The sequence below is a fragment of the Lepisma saccharinum genome, chromosome 4 (genome assembly GCF_977018435.1).
Source record: "Lepisma saccharinum chromosome 4, izLepSacc3.1, whole genome shotgun sequence".
Classification (NCBI taxonomy): Eukaryota; Metazoa; Arthropoda; class Insecta; order Zygentoma; family Lepismatidae; genus Lepisma; species Lepisma saccharinum.
This window is the reverse complement of record NC_139232.1, coordinates 82,332,732-82,353,399: the sequence shown is the minus strand read 5'-3', so window position 1 is coordinate 82,353,399 and position 20,668 is coordinate 82,332,732. Positions and strand designations below refer to the sequence as shown.

General features: G+C 37.8%; 1 long non-coding RNA gene across 1 annotated transcript in view; it reads right to left on the bottom strand.

The window, feature by feature from the left end:
• Nucleotides 1-1,118: 1,118 nt before the first annotated feature.
• The window catches only part of LOC145987239 (uncharacterized), a 71,638-nt gene continuing 52,088 nt past the window's right edge, over nucleotides 1,119-20,668 (bottom strand). Inside the window, exons 3-4 of the long non-coding RNA XR_014441636.1 lie at nucleotides 11,734-11,853; nucleotides 1,119-1,255 (exon numbers count right to left, since the gene is read on the bottom strand). This is a non-coding gene — a long non-coding RNA (uncharacterized LOC145987239). The remainder of the gene's footprint in view (nucleotides 1,256-11,733; nucleotides 11,854-20,668) is intronic.

The window sequence follows — 20,668 nt, the reverse complement described above, 5'->3', positions numbered from 1 at the left end:
TCGAAAATCCCCCATTGCAATTTTCACTACGAATGCTATTCTTTACACATTAGCATTATGAAAGTTTAAATATTTTATCGGGTATGGTATAGTTTAGGGAAATTGTTTTAGAGAACACAGAGGTAAATTCAGTCCTGGTGTCAGAGTAGGGTGGGTCGTTGAGTGACCGTTCTTGATTTAGGTGATACACATCTTCAAGGAGAAATGTATATTCATTAATATCTATAATTTACGTAATTCAGAAACACTTAGTATATTTACATTGTAAGAAAACCTAAACGCATATACAAAAGAGCTATCGAACTAGTAACACAGAAAATTTAAGCAAATTTTTATTTCCAAGTTCAAATTTAATGTCGTGTCCATCCATCTAACCTAACTACAAGTTTCTTGTGAATACTCCAATGCATGTAAAATATGAGAACAATGCCATGAAAAGTCAAGTGGAATACAGCCTACTGTTTTCTCGGCTCGGTAAGGTTGGTCAATTTCAGAATAGTATCCTTCTTTAATCCACAAGGTTGCATACTTTTTGTCAGGATAATCATTGATGACTGGACTTTTAATGGACACGAATGATTTTTCAATTATTTGTTACGTAATTAGGAAATGGTTTCAATCCTATTTTCTTTGAGAGAGATAAAGACATCCCTGGAAGGGATATTGTTTTGTCGAGGACATTATTTAATGGGAGGGATCCCCGGCATTTCTCCCCGCTAATTCGAACACAGCTTGTAACAACCCCGTCTTTATAACCCAGAAGTTAGTAGTGAGACTACATACGCTTTCCTTCCACACGCACGTCTATGAAATTTTCACTAAAATCTACAGTGTCCTTTTTGTTTTAATCTACATATCCTCTAAATAAAGGTCGTGTATGGCATCTTAACCCTTAATATTTCTTGCATGCCATTATATTGTTCCGATTGCAATTACAAATATAAAATCGAATATTACTAATACTACTTGTCACGAATTGTTGCAAATAAGGGTCTTATAAAAAAATGTTACAAGAGTTTTGGAATCATTTACGAATTATATTTCTATACTAGAAGGAAACGGAAAATAAATTAGGTATAACTGCAATTATTGTTGCTAAGTAAGGAAATAAAAAATGATTCAACAAATATCAATGTATTTATTTTTATGCATTACCTCAGTAACCACTACATTGTTATGTTTTTTTACAAGGTCAGCTACCTGCATCATTTTGTTGATCCGTATAAATTTATTACGACATCGGCGACTACGTTGCCTAAAGAGAAAAACATTTTTTTCAAATCGTTAGTCTTGTAGTGTCGTATGTGAATTATTAAAGAAATAGGGGTTCATAAACACTCTACTAATATTATTTAAACTATAATCGTTTATATTTTTGCATTTTTTCAAATTACATAAATATTAACTTAAACCTATATTAATACAACCAAGTGAGAATGATGCGAATCAGTTATGTAAAGGAATTTCTGCAGAATAGAAAAAAGTCGTTTGGGAAGGTAGGATATGGATAAGTGAGCTCTTGAAGTTGAAACTGAACTCATTTTCCAACAGAAAATATACAGGGATAACTCTGAATTTATACTGGGAGTGCTTAACATTTCACGATACGATGCTAGGGTCTCGGGTTCGAAATCCGGTTTAGGCTTTGGTGTTATTTATGAGAGTCCCTTCGGTTGTGTCCTAATTGCAATCAGTCCTAATTGCGAGCAATGCAAAAATCGTCCTAATTGCGAACACAAAGGACTGGAAAACCTGTTTTCAGGGACAAATAAAGGTAGTGAATCTGACAGCCAGCTGCTTTGAATAGCTACTATAGCTAACCTGATCCCTCCAAAGCCACTTAATTCTTTCAGTCTGTCGACGTAATCTGACTTTCATTTGTGTGCTGATGTTTCTAACCTCACTTCCTCAGTGCCAAAAGAGATGTGGAACTGCTTCAACAGGAAGTACCGGACAAATAATGCAGTGGAGGGATGGAACCACAAAATCAATAGTAGGCCACATACAAGAGTGTAAGACCTCATAAGTAGCTTAAAGATTCACACATGATGCTTAGGCTGGAAATGAACCTGGAAGTTTTTTTTTGTTTTTCTTGGACACAAGGATGGCGAGGAGCAAAGCAGATTGGTAATATTCCTAATTTTATAAGAGCACTGTCATAAATTTTGAAATTTAAGTAGAAGAACTATTACTTGGCGAAACTCTTTTCAGTTAAGAATCGTGCAGTATGTATTAGCATAAAAAATAGGCCACACTTTTATAAGTTAAATATACTTCAGCGACTACTTAAATCACGTTGAATTTTCTATGTTCCAACTGTGACACGCAAGGTACTGACTGAATAGTTAGTCTCAAATGTGGGCTGAGTCACTTTTAAAATTTCGTAAAATAGACAGAGGAAATGCGAGAGGAATTTATAGGTCCTAAGGCAAAAACATGTGCTCGCAATTAGGGCACATCCCTTCGAGGTGATATAATGTTATTCCTGTTAAGACAGCAAGTGTTCGCAACTTGGACTGTTCGCAATTAGGACACATCCCTTCGAGGTGATATAATGTTATTCCTGTTCAGGCATCAAGTGTTCGCAATTAGGGCACATCCCTTCGAGGTGATATAATGTTATTTCTGTTCAGGCAGCAAGTGTTCGCAACTAGGACTGTCCGCAATCTAGACGACCCGTCCCCTCATCCTCGTCTTTACGATTAGCAATAAGTGGAAAAACTTTGTGGGACAAAGAAGTGCAAAATCCAAAAACTACCGCATTAGCTTGTCAAAATCTTCACTCACAAAAGTCAGATTCCAGGTGCCAAGGGGCTTTCAAATCGTGATTTATGGTAATTTGAGAGTAGTACAAACATTTATCTTTGTGGGACAAAAGAGTTCAAGGCTATGAATATCAAATTCAAAATCAAAGGCTGTTATTGAGCATTAACTTGGAACCCGACTTTGAATCAGTATTTACCCTAATTTAGGAGTGATAACTTTTTGGAACAAGAAAGTGCAAAATTGGACACTTGTCAAAAATACTGAAATTCATATTGGGGGTCCAAAATGGAGCTGGAACATGATCTCTACGTAATCTGAGAGATGTGCGAAACTTTATCTTTGCAAAACAAAAGGGTACAAAAGATGTGCAAAACTGTGTTCATCAAAAGCCTCAAATTGAAAGTCGCGATTGGCCATTAACATGCAACGTTTCTTTTAATAATGATTCACTGTGAATTGGAAGCGGTCAGGCACCTATCTAGAAATATGTTTCGGGGGGAGGGAGTCCGAGCTAAGTGTGTCAGGAATAATAATAATAATAATAATAATAATAATAATAATAAAGTTTAAATTAAAATATTTATATGATATAAAATTAATACTAAAGTAGTATAATTGATGATACAACCAGTGCGAGAAATGATGAACCCCCCTCAGGCAGATTTGGCTACACTTAAAACAAGCTCAACATGCCCATATGAGCTTTTTGCTCAAGTGTGGTACTCCGTCTAATCCAAGATTTTTGTAAAAATGCCCTCGGGAAGTTCCTGTGAAATGATGAGCCCCCTCAGATTGATTTGTCCACACTTACAAAAGGCACTTCTGTCAGATTGTTGTCCATAAGCTTGTTAAAAATATGCCCCTCTTGATATTTTTTTGGCCACACTTAAAACTAAGCCACCCTCACCCACACCCACCCACATACACCCACACCCACCCACACCCACACATATTTATTTCCGGTCCACTTCCGGTCCACTTCCGGTTCACTTCCGGTCCACTTCCGGTCCACTTCCGGTTTGCCTACTTCCGGTCCACTTGTGCCCTATTTCTGGTTTATTTATATTGCATCATGTTTTGCAACAAATTATTACCCAATATTATGCAACAAATTATTAGACATGTGTTGTTTTCTGATTGGTTGGTTATGACATAATGTGATGATGTGTTATATTCTGATTGGCTTATTGTTTCAGATGCTTTCAATGCGGTCTGTGTTTAGCCTATATAAAGAGATTTTGCATTGCATATCAGCCAGTATTGTGAGAGTTGTTGAAGAGTAAGGGTGTGTTGTTGCAGTGCTGCTCATATATTTTTAAACACAAAAATATTGCAAATTTATATAAATTGAATTACAAATCTATTTGATTTAATAGACAGAATTTTTGACAACCTGTCATAGGTTTATTAAGTATAGAGTTTTGATTTGAACCCCAAGAAATTTTATATAAATACCAAAGCCAAAAATATTAACACACATACACATATACACACATTAAATATACAAAACACACTGCTGAACCCAACTGATATTTTTTTATTAAGCATAGAATTTTGATTTGAACCCCAAGAAATTTTATATAATAAACATAACAAAATTCTAATATTTATTTTTGTTTAACAGGTACAACAAGTTCTGAGCACATAAGCAGTTTCTGAGGAAAACAAGGCAGCAGCAGCAGCAAGCAAATAACTTATAGAAGGCAGTGTGTATCCTATCTAATTGCATGGTTAATCTTGACACTGGATTTTTTGAGAGAAGATGTATTTCAAAATACATAAAATCTAAGTCACTTGTTGATGATTTAAAGCTTAGATTCTTTGGCCTGTCCGAGTATGACCTGTTTACAGTGCAAAATGAAACTGAAATGCAGTGGGTGCTTGCCAGTGACAGGCCATTCCAATGCCTATTTCTCAATTTTATCAGCAAGTTTGAAAGGCTTGGATACAACAAGTACAAGAGAATTGTTGGATTGTTTGTTAATTTTTATACAGACAGGTGCCATTATTATTTAAGGTTGAAATTGTTTGACAATTATTGGTTCAACAATTGCTATGAGCATTGTTTTGAGTATAGGATGCCCATGATTGCATCTCAGAGTTTAAATTGGAGACATTATAAATATTCAAATAAAATTATTAACAAGATATCTAAAAATAAGAAGATTGAATTTGTTACAACTGATAATGGGAATTTGTACAGTGGTGAAGATTTCAATCCAGAGTTTGTATCTTATCCCAACTATATATATTTGAATGAGCTTGTCATGTATTTTTTAAGGCAAAAATTTAGAGATTGCACTTATGATTGTATTGTTGAGGCACTGGGGCAGAATAATTTGCATGACATATGCAACTGTGGGAGAGTTTTGTCCAGCCTCTCAGTGTGATTTCAGGCACAGGAATCTGGCAGTTGGGAATCAACCTGCAGCAGGCAGCCCTGATTATTTCAGCAGAGACAGCAATCAAGGTAAATAAATATTTGCTGCAAGTGTAATTTAATTCTCTTCTCATCAGTGTAACACATTTCCTGTCTTATGCAGTTCCAAATCCCTGCCCCATCAGTGCTGTAGAAATATCAGCCAGGCTCGGGTCTGTATGCAGGAAGAGGCAAGACATTTGTTTGAAATCTGTTTTGAAGCCTGTACCTAATCACAGCACAGCTCTGTCAGAGATAGGGACAATGAGTAATATCTGTAATTAATAATTCAGTAATCATTTCTAACAAGTTTAATTTTCAATAGGCTCTTCTCATCAGTGTAACACATTTCCTGTCTTATGCAGTTCCAAATCCCTGCATAGCAGTGCTGTAGTCAGGCTCGGGTCTGTATGTAGGAAGAGGCATAGTTGAAATCTGCTTGGGTATAATTTTTTGAAGCCTGTACCTCATCACAGCATAGCTCTGTCATAGGATAGGGACATTGAGTATAAAATCTGTAATCAATAAGTCAGTAATCAATTCTAACAAGTTTAATTTTTAATAGGATCTTCTCATCAGTGTAACAAATTTCCTGTCTTGTTTCACATGCAGTTCCAAATCCCTGCCCCATCAGTGCTGTAGAAATATGAGCCAGGCTCGGGTCTGTATGTAGGAAGAGGCAAGACATTTGTTTGAAATCTGCTTGGGTATAATTTTCTGAAGCCTGTACCTAATCACAGCACAGCTCTGTCAGAGGTAGGGACATTGAGTATAAAATCTGTAATCAATATTGTCAGTTTCAATTCTAACAAGTTTAATTCTCTTCTCATCAGTGTAACAAATTTCCTGTCTTGTTTCACATGCAAATCCCTGCTCATCAGTGCTTCAGCCAGGCTTGGGTCTGTATGCAGGAAGAGGCAAGATATTTGTTTGAAATCTGCTTGTGTATAATTTTCTGAAGCCTGTACCCATCACAGCATAGCTCTGTCAGAGATAGGGACATTGAGTAATAATTAATAATTATTCTTGTCAGTAATCAATTCTAACAAGTTTAATTTTTAATGGGTTCTTCTCATCAGTGTAACAAATTTCCTGTCTCATGTAGTTCCAAATCCCTACCCATCATCAGTGCTGTAGAAATATCAGCCAGGCTCGGGTCTGTATGTAGGAAGAGGCAAGATATTTGTTTGAAATCTGCTTGTGTATAATTTTCTGAAGCCTGTACCTAATCACAGCACAGCTCTGTCAGAGTGTAACAAATTTCCTGTCTTGTTTCACATGCAGTTCCAAATCCCTGCCCAGCAGTGCTGCAACCAGGCTCGGGTCTGTATGCAGGAACAGGCATTATATTTGTGAAATCTGCTTGGGTATAATTTTCTGAAGCCTGTACCCATCACAGCACAGCTCTGTCAGAGATAGGGACATTGAGTAATAACTGTAATCAATAATTAATAATTATTCTTGTCAGTAATCAATTCTAACAAGTTTAATTTTTAATAGGCTCTTCTCCTGTCTTGTTTCACAGGCAGTTCCAAATCCCTGCCCATCAGTGCTGTAGAAATATCTTCCAGGCTCGGATCTGTGTATAAGAACAGGCAAGATATCTGCTTGGGCAAAATTTTTTGAAGCCTGTACCCATCACAGCATAGCTCTGTCAGAGATAGGGACATTGAGTATGTATTATTACTGCACCTGCCCCATCTAACATGTTGCTGTGTTTCTTCAATACATTAGTCATAATCAATAAAATATTCAGAACAAACCTCTATAAGATATGACAACCTGCAACAAGCCTGGCTGATATTTCTACAGCACTGACGGGCATTTGGAACTGTATTGTAAAACAAGACAGGAAGAGCCTATTAAAAATTAAACTTGTTAGAATTGATTACTGACAAGAATAATTATTAATTGTTGATTACAGATATTACTCAATGTTCTTATCTCTGACAGAGCTATGCTGTGATTCTGTTATTATACCCAATTATACCCAAGCAGATTTCAAACAAATATCTTGCCTGTTCCTACACACAGACCCCCGAGCCTGGCTGATATTTTTTACAGCACTGATGAGCAGGGATGGAACTGTATGTAAAACAAGACAGGAGAAGAGCCTATTGAAAATTAAATGTTAGAATTGATTAGATTACAGATATGTTTTCAGGTTTATTTTTTTTGCATCGATTATGAAGTTGTTAACATAGAACATGTGGCAGATATTATTATAGTGATGGCAATGTTGAAGAGAGAAACAAGATTGTAACAAGAGAGCCTGAAAAATACAGAAAATAAAACATCTCATACATCCAGATTGTTGCAGGTTGTCATATCTTATAGAGGTTTGTTCTGAATATTTTAATATATTTTATACTCAATGTCCCTATCTCTGACAGAGCTATGCTGTGATGAGGTACAGGCTTCAAAAAATTATACCCAAGCAGATTTCAACTACAAACTTCCTGCACACAGACCCAGAGCCTGGCTGCAGCACTGATGGGCAGGGATTTGGAACTGCATGTGAAACAAGACAGGACACTGATGAGAAGAACCTATTAAAAATTAAATATTAGAATTGATTACTGACAAGAATAATTATTATTTATTGATTACAGATATGTTTTCAGGTTTGAAGTTGTTAGCATAGAACATGTGGAATTATAGTGATGGCAATGTTGGAGAGAGAAACAAGATTGTAACAAGAGAGCCTGAAAAATACAGAAAATAAAACATCTCATACATCCAGATTGTTGCAGGTTGTCATATCTTATAGAGGTTTGTTCTGAATATTTTATTGATTATGACTAATGTATTGAAGAAACACAGCAACATGTTAGATGGGGCAGGTGCAGTAATAATACATACTCAATGTCCCTATCTCTGACAGAGCTATGCTGTGATGGGTACAGGCTTCAAAAAATTATGCCCAAGCAGATATCTTGCCTGTTCTTATACACAGATCCGAGCCTGGAAGATATTTCTACAGCACTGATGGGCAGGGATTTGGAACTGCATGTGAAACAAGACAGGAGAAGAGCCTATTAAAAATTAAACTTGTTAGAATTGATTACTGACAAGAATAATTATTAATTATTGATTACAGATATTACTCAATGTCCCTATCTCTGACAGAGCTATGCTGTGATGAGGTACAGGCTTCAAAAAATTATACCCAAGCAGATTTCAACTATGCCTCTTCCTACATACAGACCCGAGCCTGGCTACAGCATTGCTATGCAGGGATTTGGAACTGCATAAGACAGGAAATGTGTTACACTGATGAGAAGAGCCTATTGAAAATTAAACTTGTTAGAAATGATTACTGAATTATTAATTACAGATATTACTCATTGTCCCTATCTCTGACAGAGCTGTGCTGTGATTAGGTACAGGCTTCAAAACAGATTTCAAACAAATGTCTTGCCTCTTCCTGCATACAGACCCGAGCCTGGCTGATATTTCTACAGCACTGATGGGGCAGGGATTTGGAACTGCATAAGACAGGAAATGTGTTACACTGATGAGAAGAGAATTAAATTACACTTGCAGCAAATATTTATTTACCTTGATTGCTGTCTCTGCTGAAATAATCAGGGCTGCCTGCTGCAGGTTGATTCCCAACTGCCAGATTCCTGTGCCTGAAATCACACTGAGAGGCTGGACAAAACTCTCCCACAGTTGCATATGTCATGCAAATTATTCTGCCCCAGTGCCTCAACAATACAATCATAAGTGCAATCTCTAAATTTTTGCCTTAAAAAATACATGACAAGCTCATTCAAATATATATAGTTGGAATAAGATACAAACTCTGGATTGAAATCTTCACCACTGTACAAATTCCCATTATCAGTTGTAACAAATTCAATCTTCTTATTTTTAGATATCTTGTTAATAATTTTATTTGAATATTTATAATGTCTCCAATTTAAACTCTGAGATGCAATCATGGGCATCCTATACTCAAAACAATGCTCATAGCAATTGTTGAACCAATAATTGTCAAACAATTTCAACCTTAAATAATAATGGCACCTGTCTGTATAAAAATTAACAAACAATCCAACAATTCTCTTGTACTTGTTGTATCCAAGCCTTTCAAACTTGCTGATAAAATTGAGAAATAGGCATTGGAATGGCCTGTCACTGGCAAGCACCCACTGCATTTCAGTTTCATTTTGCACTGTAAACAGGTCATACTCGGACAGGCCAAAGAATCTAAGCTTTAAATCATCAACAAGTGACTTAGATTTTATGTATTTTGAAATACATCTTCTCTCAAAAAATCCAGTGTCAAGATTAACCATGCAATTAGATAGGATACACACTGCCTTCTATAAGTTATTTGCTTGCTGCTGCTGCTGCCTTGTTTTCCTCAGAAACTGCTTATGTGCTCAGAACTTGTTGTACCTGTTAAACAAAAATAAATATTAGAATTTTGTTATGTTTATTATATAAAATTTCTTGGGGTTCAAATCAAAATTCTATGCTTAATAAAAAAATATCAGTTGGGTTCAGCAGTGTGTTTTGTATATTTAATGTGTGTATATGTGTATGTGTGTTAATATTTTTGGCTTTGGTATTTATATAAAATTTCTTGGGGTTCAAATCAAAACTCTATACTTAATAAACCTATGACAGGTTGTCAAAAATTCTGTCTATTAAATCAAATAGATTTGTAATTCAATTTATATAAATTTGCAATATTTTTGTGTTTAAAAATATATGAGCAGCACTGCAACAACACACCCTTACTCTTCAACAACTCTCACAATACTGGCTGATATGCAATGCAAAATCTCTTTATATAGGCTAAACACAGACCGCATTGAAAGCATCTGAAACAATAAGCCAATCAGAATATAACACATCATCACATTATGTCATAACCAACCAATCAGAAAACAACACATGTCTAATAATTTGTTGCATAATATTGGGTAATAATTTGTTGCAAAACATGATGCAATATAAATAAACCAGAAATAGGCCACAAGTGGACCGGAAGTAGGCAAACCGGAAGTGGACCGGAAGCGGACCGGAAGTGGACTGGAAGTGGACCGGAAGTGGACCGGAAGTAAATATGTGTGGGTGTGGGTGGGTGTGGGTGTATGTGGGTGGGTGTGGGTGAGGGTGGCTTAGTTTTAAGTGTGGCCAAAAAAATATCAAGAGGGGCATATTTTTAACAAGCTTATGGACAACAATCTGACAGAAGTGCCTTTTGTAAGTGTGGACAAATCAATCTGAGGGGGCTCATCATTTCACAGGAACTTCCCGAGGGCATTTTTACAAAAATCTTGGATTAGACGGAGTACCACACTTGAGCAAAAAGCTCATATGGGCATGTTGAGCTTGTTTTAAGTGTAGCCAAATCTGCCTGAGGGGGGTTCATCATTTCTCGCACTGGTTGTATCATCAATTATACTACTTACTATTTACAATACATAAATTAATATTATATTATTATTACCCGAATAGGTAAAAATACTGTATAACAATAGAGATATAGCAGCGCATATTCATTGCGTAGCTTACCTGTAGTTACAATCGGAATAATTTACATAAAAATAAGCGCCCTGACAATGAAATTAATGTCAAATAGATGAATAATTGAATATTTATCGAATAACAAAAATGATGTTATATGTAATTGGAGAAAAGTAAGTTTCTGATTAATATTTTATGCATATTGAGTAGTAGTGTACATAAATCTTGTCTGTAATGTGATTCAAAGCCGTATGATCCCAATATAGTCCTTGTCTTCCAATAAGTTCAAAGGAAATTATACAACAAAGCCTAAAATAATATATTTTTCATTATTTAATTTTAGTACGTAATAATTCTTTCGGGGGGTTCGGACCCCCTGGATCCGCCCTCCTAAATACGTCCTTGGAAGCGCTGTATACCTTCTTTTGTGGAAGAAAGTAGTACAATACTACGGCGTCACTAGAATTTCAACTTTAAACTTGGGTTCAAAGTTTACGGTAATTTGTGAGAGTTGCAAAACTAGTGTAGAAATCTCGGCTAGTCAGAACCATACAATTCACAACATGGTATCCATCATCAACGTAAAACCCAACATTAGCCTGAGATTTTACGTAATTTCTTAGAGAGTAGTTTTTTCCTTTTCGAGAGAAAGAGGTGGACAACAATTGGAAAAGACAGCTTCCACGGCGGAGGATTTAACATGGCGCCCTACGACACCAGGGGTCCCGGGTTCGAGTCCTGGCCTTGGCATGGATGTTTTTTGTGAGTATCTCTTTCATCAATTTTATCATATCATCACCCATCCTCATCTACGGGATTCGTCAAAAGCTTCAGAAAAGCGAATCGAGCTAGTCCAAAAACTATAGACTAATCAAAACCCTCTAATTGAAATATCGGAATCTAGCTCCTACATAAAATCTCAACTATTGACACGTGATTTACCCTAATTTATGACGGGAGCGAAACCTTTTCTTTGTGAAAGAAAAAGGTGCAAAACTTGTAATGAAAAACATTCGGGTGACAAATTTGGGACTCAGACTGACATAACTAGATAAATTACTTACCAGATTCATTTTTACATTGTACAGAAGCCTGAACTTGCCCATTTGCTACAGCTGATGAGCCAAAGAAGCAGTTCGTCCCTTTTGGGCAGTTAACAAATCCACATGGCCGGTTACTTCTACCTGGAATGGAGAGAACGTGTAATTATACTAGACAAGTCAGACTGGAAGATAGACGCATCCTATTGGCCCGACAAGCACAAGGTCAGGCAAAACTGCCGAATTACTCCCTCCTCTTCCTTATCTGCAACAACACTTTTTAGAATTCAACTATTTCAGCTAGCCATTGTGAGATAGAAAGAGAACATTATTTCACTATTAGCAACCAGTTATAAATATCTGACGATGAAACAGCCAAGAAATTTCAACCAGCTGTTAGCAACCATGGCGTCTCATTCATATGTCTGACATTAAAATACTTAGTAGTGAGTCCGGTAAAAATATATGTTTTGATGCCTGACTATACATTAATAACGAATAGATTAAAGCTAGGTTTATACCAAGATTACAAAATAAACACTTCCTCTTTTGGAGTTACCGAGATGATTTTGATGTCGAAATATTAAATATTTCATTATTGTAGAACTTGGAACTTTTGTCTGTGTACGGAACTTTAGCTTTGTGTCGGTAGGCCGAACTTACATGGGAGAATTCTTACGCCCTCTGGAGAAGAGAATGGATGGGCACAAACAGCACAACCACACACACACACATCACACACACACAAAGGGGAAGTAAATATTTCGAAAATAGTCACGCATACATGGAATGAATCAAAGGATTCAGCTGATCTCCGTGGCGGAGTGGTTGTCACAATGCGATTTGACGCCAGAGGTGCCGGGTTGGAATCACACCCTTCATTTGGTTCTTCTTTGTGAGTGTCCCTTCATCAATTTTATCATATCATCACTCATCCTCATCATCACATTTAGCCAAAAGTAGCAGAAAAGCAACCCTAAGTAACCAAAATGTAATCTACATAGAATTCAGTGGAACAGCACAAAAGTACTAAACAAGGAAACCATTTGCAAAGTAAGGATTATCAAAGAAGGCTTCACATCCGAGTGTAGAATTCAAGCAAATATAATCACTTTTCCTTAAACATTACAAATGATAGCATAAATGGACCCCAGGGCGGTCCTCAGCTACTGGGTGGGTCGCAGGTGGCGGATAGCGAATGGCCATCAGATGTGATGGTTAGCTGCGAATAAGGCATAGCCAAATAAGCAGTTCAGGAGAGAGGCGGCAGTGCTATCAGGGTCTGGAGAGAGTGATCTGTGGCAGGATCATTCCCATTAAAACCCAGAAATACCCAAAGACAGCACTGTGACATGGTGAAGAAGTGCCGCCATTAAATAAGCACAGCCCCTGCTGTCTTGCAGGGAGGTGAGGGATCCCCAAAGGCTAAGGGAAGGATACCCTAACAGAAAACCAAGGGGTTGGAAAAGTTCCGAAGGCAAAGCAACACCAAACTACCTAGGGGAGTAAACCTTAAATACATCCTGGTCCACTAGGTTGGGGCTTGGGCGTAGGGTTTACTTCCCTACCTCGTCAAAGGAACTTGTTACGGATACCACAAGATTGCCTCGGAGGAGATCGGATAATTTGTTGACGACCCGGCGAAAGAAAAGACTAATGAGAAGGAAAATGCTCGCAACCTGGAATGTAAGAACATTGAAGAGACCAGGAAAGCTGAGAGAAATAAGAGAAGAAATAGAAAAGTATGGAGTTACAAGAAACACGCTGGAAACGACAAGGAATGATAACGTCTGGAAAACATATACTGATGTATAGTGGAGGAGAAACTGATAATAATGGTACAGGTTTCCTAATCAAAATGTCTATCAAACCAAGTATTATTAACTTTACAGCAATTTATGATAGGATGTGCTCAGTCAGTGTTAGAGCAAAATTCTTCAATATCACTATGTTTTGTGAATATGCCCCCACAGAAGAAGCAGAGGATGAGGAGAAAGATGATTTTTACTCAAAATTAGAAGAAGAAGTAAATGATGTACAAAGACACGATGTAAAAATCATACTAGGGGACTTAAACGCCAAAATAGAAAAATAAGAGATGTACGGAAGCATAATTGGGAGAGAAAGCCTGCATGAAGTAAGCAATGATAACGAAATGAGATTGATAGACATTGCAAGCAGTAAGGAAATGGTAATTAAAAGTACTTGGCTCCCACGAAAAGACAAAAAAGGAGACCTGGGTGTCTCCATACGGCCCCACGAAAAACCAAATAGATCATGTTATAATAGACAGGAGACATGCCACAGATATTATAGAGATCAGTAGTTGTAGAGGTGCTGATGGAGACACACACCACCATCTGGTGAGAATCAAGTATAGACAGAAAATTGATGTGAAAAGATCAAAAAAGGAAAGTAGGAACATGAAACATAATGTAGAGGAACTCAGGAATGCCAGAGTAAGAAAGGAATGCCAAGAAAAACTAATGGAGGCACTAGAAACAAAAAAGGAGATATGGGTAAAAGGAGAACTAGAATGTAAGTGGGAAATATTAATAACAGTAATAGGTAATGTAGCAGAGGATACATTGGGAAAGAAACAAAACAAGAAGAGAGAACAGTGGTTTGATAAAGAATGTTCAATACTAATACACGAGAGAAACGATGCCAGAAATAGGATGCTTCAATGGAGAACAAGACAAGTAGTGGAAGAATATAGAGAAAAGAGGAGAGAAGTGATAAAACATGTAGAGCCAAGAAAAGACAATTTGAGAGAAAGAGAATAGAAGAGTTGGATGAAATGAAAGATAGAAATGAGATACGAAAGTTTTATGAGAGAACAAGAGATCTGAAGAAAGGATACCAACCCAGAGCAGTTTTCTACAAGGATAAAGAAGAGTACCTCATTGGAGACAAAAGAAAGATGATGTAAAGATGGCAGGAGTATTTCTGTGAATTACTTAACGGAACCAATGGGGAGGATAAAGAAGAGGAGAAATGTGATGAAGAAGAGGAAGAAATAAGTGAGGAAGAGGAGGAAGAGATAATACCAACTTTAGAAGATGTAAAAGATGTAATAAAGTCTCTAAAGAATAATAAAGCGCCAGGAGATGATGGCACAGAATCGGAGCTGTTGAAATATGGTGGAGAGGGAGTGAAGAAGGCCATATATGAAGTGATAGAAGAAGTTCGGATAAAAGAAGAAATGTCCAGAGACTTTACAATAGGAATAATATGCCCGATACATAAGATAGGGGATATAGCTAAATGTGAAAACTACCGCGGAATAACACTGCTGGATGGAACGTATAAAGCATTTGGTAAAATTTTAGCAACACGATTGAAAGTTTGGATGGATAGAATCATGGGAGATTACCAAGCAGGATTTACAAAAAATCGCTTTATGATGTGCCAGCTATTTTTACTGCGCCAAGTACTGGAGAAGTTCTATGAGTATACCAAAGAACTTCACCAACTATATGTCGATTTTAAAAAAGCATACGATAGCCTGGAAAGAAATAATATCTACAGTATAATGGAAGAGTGGCCGCGGTGGCTCAGTCGGTAACGCGTCTGACTACCATGCTCAAGGTCCCGGGTTCGATCCCCGGCCGGTTCAAATCCGGGAACTTTTCTAACGTTGGAAGCGGCCCCGGCGCCTACCCAGCGTCGAATAACATGGGTACCTGGGGGAAACCCTGGGGGGTAAAGGCGGTCAGGGGCGTGATGCTGATCACATCACCCCCACTCACGACCGGATCAAGAAAGTGTGGGGCGTTACCCCCACACCCCCTATACGCCTTCATGGCGTGGTGCTATGCACAGGGGAACACTTTACCTTTTTTACCTTTTTTTACCTTTATAATGGAAGAGTTTGGAATCCCAAGGAAATTGATAAGACTGACAAAATTTACAATGAAAGCAACGGCATGTAAAGTCAGAGTTGAGCAGGAAATGACAAACATGTTTTAAGTAGAGAAAGGACTGAGACAGGGAGACTCACTTGCTACAATACTATTTAATTTAGCAGTGGAAAAAGTAATCCGACAACTACCAATCAACCCCGGAGGAACAATATTAAATAGACTAACACAAATAGTATCATATGCAGATGATGTACCTTTAATAGCAAGGAATAAGCAAGCTATGGAAGAGAGTTATCAAGTATTAGAAGAGAAAACTCAAGTACTAGGACTGGAAGTGAACACAAATAAAACCAAATTTATGAAGATGGGAGATCAAGTATGACGCAGACGAGAACCTTACATAAGAATAAATGGAAAAGAATATGAATGAGTGGAAGCCTTTAAATATTTGGGCTCAATAATAACAGCAGATATCAAGACAGCTACAGAAATACAGGAAAGGATAACAAGTGGAAATCGATGCTATTTATCTTTGCAGAATATGTTTAAATCTAAGAACGTTAGTAGGAACACAAAAATTAAAATATATACAACAATATTAAGACCCATAGTAATGTGTGGTTCAGAAAGTTGGGTGATGTCGGTAAGAGAGGAAGATTGGTTGTTAAGGTGTTAAAGGAAAATACGGAGTAGGATATTTGGAGCGGTAAGAGATAAAGAGGGATTGAGAATGAGAACAAATATGGAAGTACAGGAATTATTTAATCAGCCAGATATTTGTAGTGAAGATCAAACGGGATAGAATACGATGGGCTGGGCATGTTCAGAGGATGGAAGAAGCACGGGTTGGCAAGAAAATATTCAATTGAAAACCGGAAGGGAGAAGAAGAAGAGGTAGGCCCAGGAAAAGATTGATAGAGAACGTGGAAGAGGACGTAAGAAGATCTGGAGTTAAAGGATGGAGAAGAAAAGCAGAGGATCGAGATGAATGAAGAGAGGTAGTCAAAGGAAGGCCAAAGACCTACATGGACTGTAGCGTCGACCAGTAAGTAGTAAGTAAGAATAAACCTAGGTTTATAACAAGATTACAAAATAAACACTTCCTCTTTTGGAATTACCGAGATGATTTGGATGTCGAAATATTAAATATTCCATTATTGCAGAACTTGGAACTTTTGTCTGTGTACAAAACTTTAGCTTTGTGTCTGTAGGTCGAACTTACATGGGAGAATTCTTACGCCCTCTGGAGAAGAGCATGGATGGGCACAAACAGCATACACACACACACACACACACACACACACACACACACACACACACCCCCACACACACACACACACACACACACACACACACAAAGGTGAAGTAAATATTTCGAAAATAGTCACGCATACATGGAATGCATCAAAGGATTCAGCTGATCTCCGTGGCGGAGTGGTTGTCACAATGCGATACGAGGCCAGAGGTGCCGGGTTTGAATCACACCCTTCATTTGGTTCTTCTTTGTGAGTGTCCCTTCATCAAGTTTATCATATCATCACTCATCCTCATCATCACATTTAGCCAAAAGTAGCAGAAAAGCAACGCTAAGTAACCAAAATGTAATCTAAACAGAGTCAAAAAAGTTTTGCATCAGGACGGAAAATGACAAGAGATATATGAAGCACAAGGTTTATTGACAATGACAGTGGGAATACAAAAGAAAAGATGAAGAACAAGACATTTTCAATGAAAATGGAACAAAAAAAAGTAAAATTTTCTCAGAAATGTGTTTAAAACGAAAATGGCACAATGGACATTTCCACTAATTTTTTTTTACAACAATTTTAAAAACTACACCCTGGAAAAATGACTCCTGCAAGTTCTCGCGTTTCTCTGCGTCCAGTTTAAGGCAGAAACGAGACTTCCAAAGTTGCGAGGCTAGCGTTGCGCTGAAAACACGCCGCCGCCATGTTACTACGTCACTCCTTAGGGAGAGCTCGTTTGTCGTCTGCTTCGAGCGTCCAGTTCCGGATGGGTAGCCCACGGTGAGCGAGCACGTGCAGCAGTTTTACAAATTTGTACCGATTTAAATAATGGAAGAAGGAGCGACAGGAGAAAGGAAAGCTATGCTTTGTAATGATCATTCTTCTATGAAATATCCGTGCTGCTCACGTGCAAGATAAATGAAAGGGTTCAGCTGCGTGTGTGTTCTCAGGCTATGCGAGAAATATTGCTTATAAAATTGGTTGCTGACCAGACACTCAAAAATATTTCTTAAACTTATATTTATCGATATTTACCGTAACCTATGTAGTGCAAAACAGGAATTTTCACATTCTTCACTTTATTTATAAAGCCTATTTAACTTTCTTTTCCATAAAGCAATTTCAGTTTGTGTTCCATTTCTGTTACGCAAATTATGATCAAATATTTTTGTGCAGATAAGAGAAAATACACTGAGAAGATGACATTAGTTGCACAGTATATATATCTATACTTAGTTTATGTATAATTATTACAAGGAAATAATGTGTATAACCATGGGCGTATTTAAGAGGGATTCAACGGGTCCAGCCCCTCTCTTTTTTTGGTTCACTAAAATTACCAGTTTCCTTGTTCTATCCGCTTGTTCATAAAAAATTCCTTCTGACTTATTTCATTCTCTTAAATTAGAGACGTATAGGACGGGATACGGATGGGAAGGAAATTTCGTAATTCCACACACCAGATGGGACTGCAGACCAATATCTGCAATTTCCTGATAGTTTCGGAATTTCTGCGATAAGAAACTGCATTGAGACTATCAAATCAGTTATTTTTTCCCCCTCGAATCATATTAAAGAAATTTGGTTCTTAAAAACGTAGTGACACAAGATAAACAGAAAAGTATCAATACTTCGTGACTACAAACACACAACTTTGTCGGGTCCAACATCCCCTCTCCCCATGCTCCCCAACAAGCTTCCGGCCAGCAGTGTCCTGGATTTTCAATTACGAAATAAAGCAACCCTAATCATACCAAAAGTTGATCCATCCCCTCCCCCCCCGTGAACTATATATACGCCCATGTGTATAACAATATCCCATACTGAAATGGTACGATATAATTATTTTGAATTTTGTACTGCGAAAAAAACCGCCTCATCTCGTTACCCCGAACGCATTAATTGGTTGGTTCACAACTTCACCACTAAGGATCCTATCGAGACGAGACATGGCAGCCTTGGTCTCGTTCTCGTTGAGAGTTGTAAATGTCTGTCTCGTGTTTATTTGCAAATGTCTCATTGACAGTCTCGTCTCAATTTATAAACATCCGTCTCGGTTTGGCAGGGCAATTCTCGTTCTCGTCTCAAGTCTAGAAAAATATAGAATTAACAACGTATGCAGAGGCTTATCATTATAAATACAAAAAAAAACTTTTCTTAATATATATATATTTTTTTTGACTCCTCGTTTCGACGGTACAGCCCTCGAAAACTAAATATTATCCCGCTTACATATGCAAACCAAACTGCAGATTCAGAATTACCAGGAATGAACTGCCGTTGTAATTATTATACACAAAATTCATGATTTATCTGAGGAAGTCGCATGTTCCAGGTTTGACTCTTGACCTGGGCATGACTGTTTCCTTGTAAGTGACATTTCATTGAAGTGGAAATTGTTACATGGGAGGATGTTTGCTCGAGACTTTGGGGACAGCTAGGGGGATGCTTCTATTGTTAATGTTAGCGTTGCTTACGAGACGAGGCATGTTCCGTCTCGTCTCATAAAAGGAGATGGGACAAGTGAATGTTTTCGAAATGAGATGGGACAGAAGAAAAAGTGCGTCTCTTATCATGGCAGGTTGGGTGATACTTAGATTGTGCAGTTAGTGGTAGTGTGTGTGTGTGTGGGGGGGGGTGTACTCCTGCACCCCGACTTCGAATACAGCTTGTAGTTATTCATCTTCATTGTAGCGATTAGCCAAAAGTGGGAAGAAATCTGATGTTAGAGATGATACATAATAAATTAACCATGCGTTCTCATCGTTGCGGTTAAACAAAGTGAACGAAAAGCGACGTAAATGTAGGCTAAATACAAAAATTTGCAATATATATATTAACTGAAGAAAACTGTCATTTACTGCAGGAAATTTAAAAACTCACCGTACCTTTCTATACCGTATCACCTCTTATATTGCAGAAATTGGCGTGTAAACCAGTGTGTTCTAAAAGTATTATCTTAAAATTTGTGAAGAAAATATTATGACGAAAATAACTGTAATTCCAGAAAAGGCATTCCTGTAACATTAAGTTCTTGCCAGTCAGAACTAACCTATGTATCGCAATGAACAAGGCTGTTCACGTGTTCAGCCATTGACTGTTACAAGGTTTGCTTTGTCACCCTAATGAAAAAAAACCTCTACCGAGTGGCTGAATTATAGTAAATACTACTATACTGCTAGGACATAATTCATCTCCAAGAAATGGAGCACAGATTTTTGCACTGGAAGTTGTAAGATACTTGTTTTACACAGTAACAAGTGAATTTTCTGTCGCTTCCGCGGCTCATGCTAAGTTGACGGGACGAGCAGAAGCCCCGCCTGCACGCATTTCTAAGTGATGACGTCAGAGGACCTCCTGTCTGTGGAGAGGACGTTTTCAAATCCGTGACGTAGTAGGTGAATTTCAGCGGTGTTTGAAGGCGTGTTTCTCGAGAACCGAAACAAATATCGCCGAGATATTTTGCACATCTCATGTTTGTGTCATTATCTGTAAAATGAATGGATTTAAAACGTTTTTCATGTCAAAGTGGAAATGTCCATTCATGATGGAGGCGAAAAAACAAAGAACTGTCACAAGAAGACTGTTCGTCATAGCGGATCCACCAGAAACATTGTCTACCACCTAATGTGTCCTCCCCTGGCTGCAAGAAAGTCTTGAACACGCTGTGGCATACTGAGGATGAGACGATCAAGGTGATCTTGCTCCCATTCGTCCTGTGCTGCAAGAACAACTTCACGAAGATTGGTGGGAGCCACAGGACGGTTTGCAATAGCATTTTTTTTAGTATTGCCCATGCATGTTCGATGCAATTCATGTCGGGACTTTGCGCTGGCCAGAGCATGC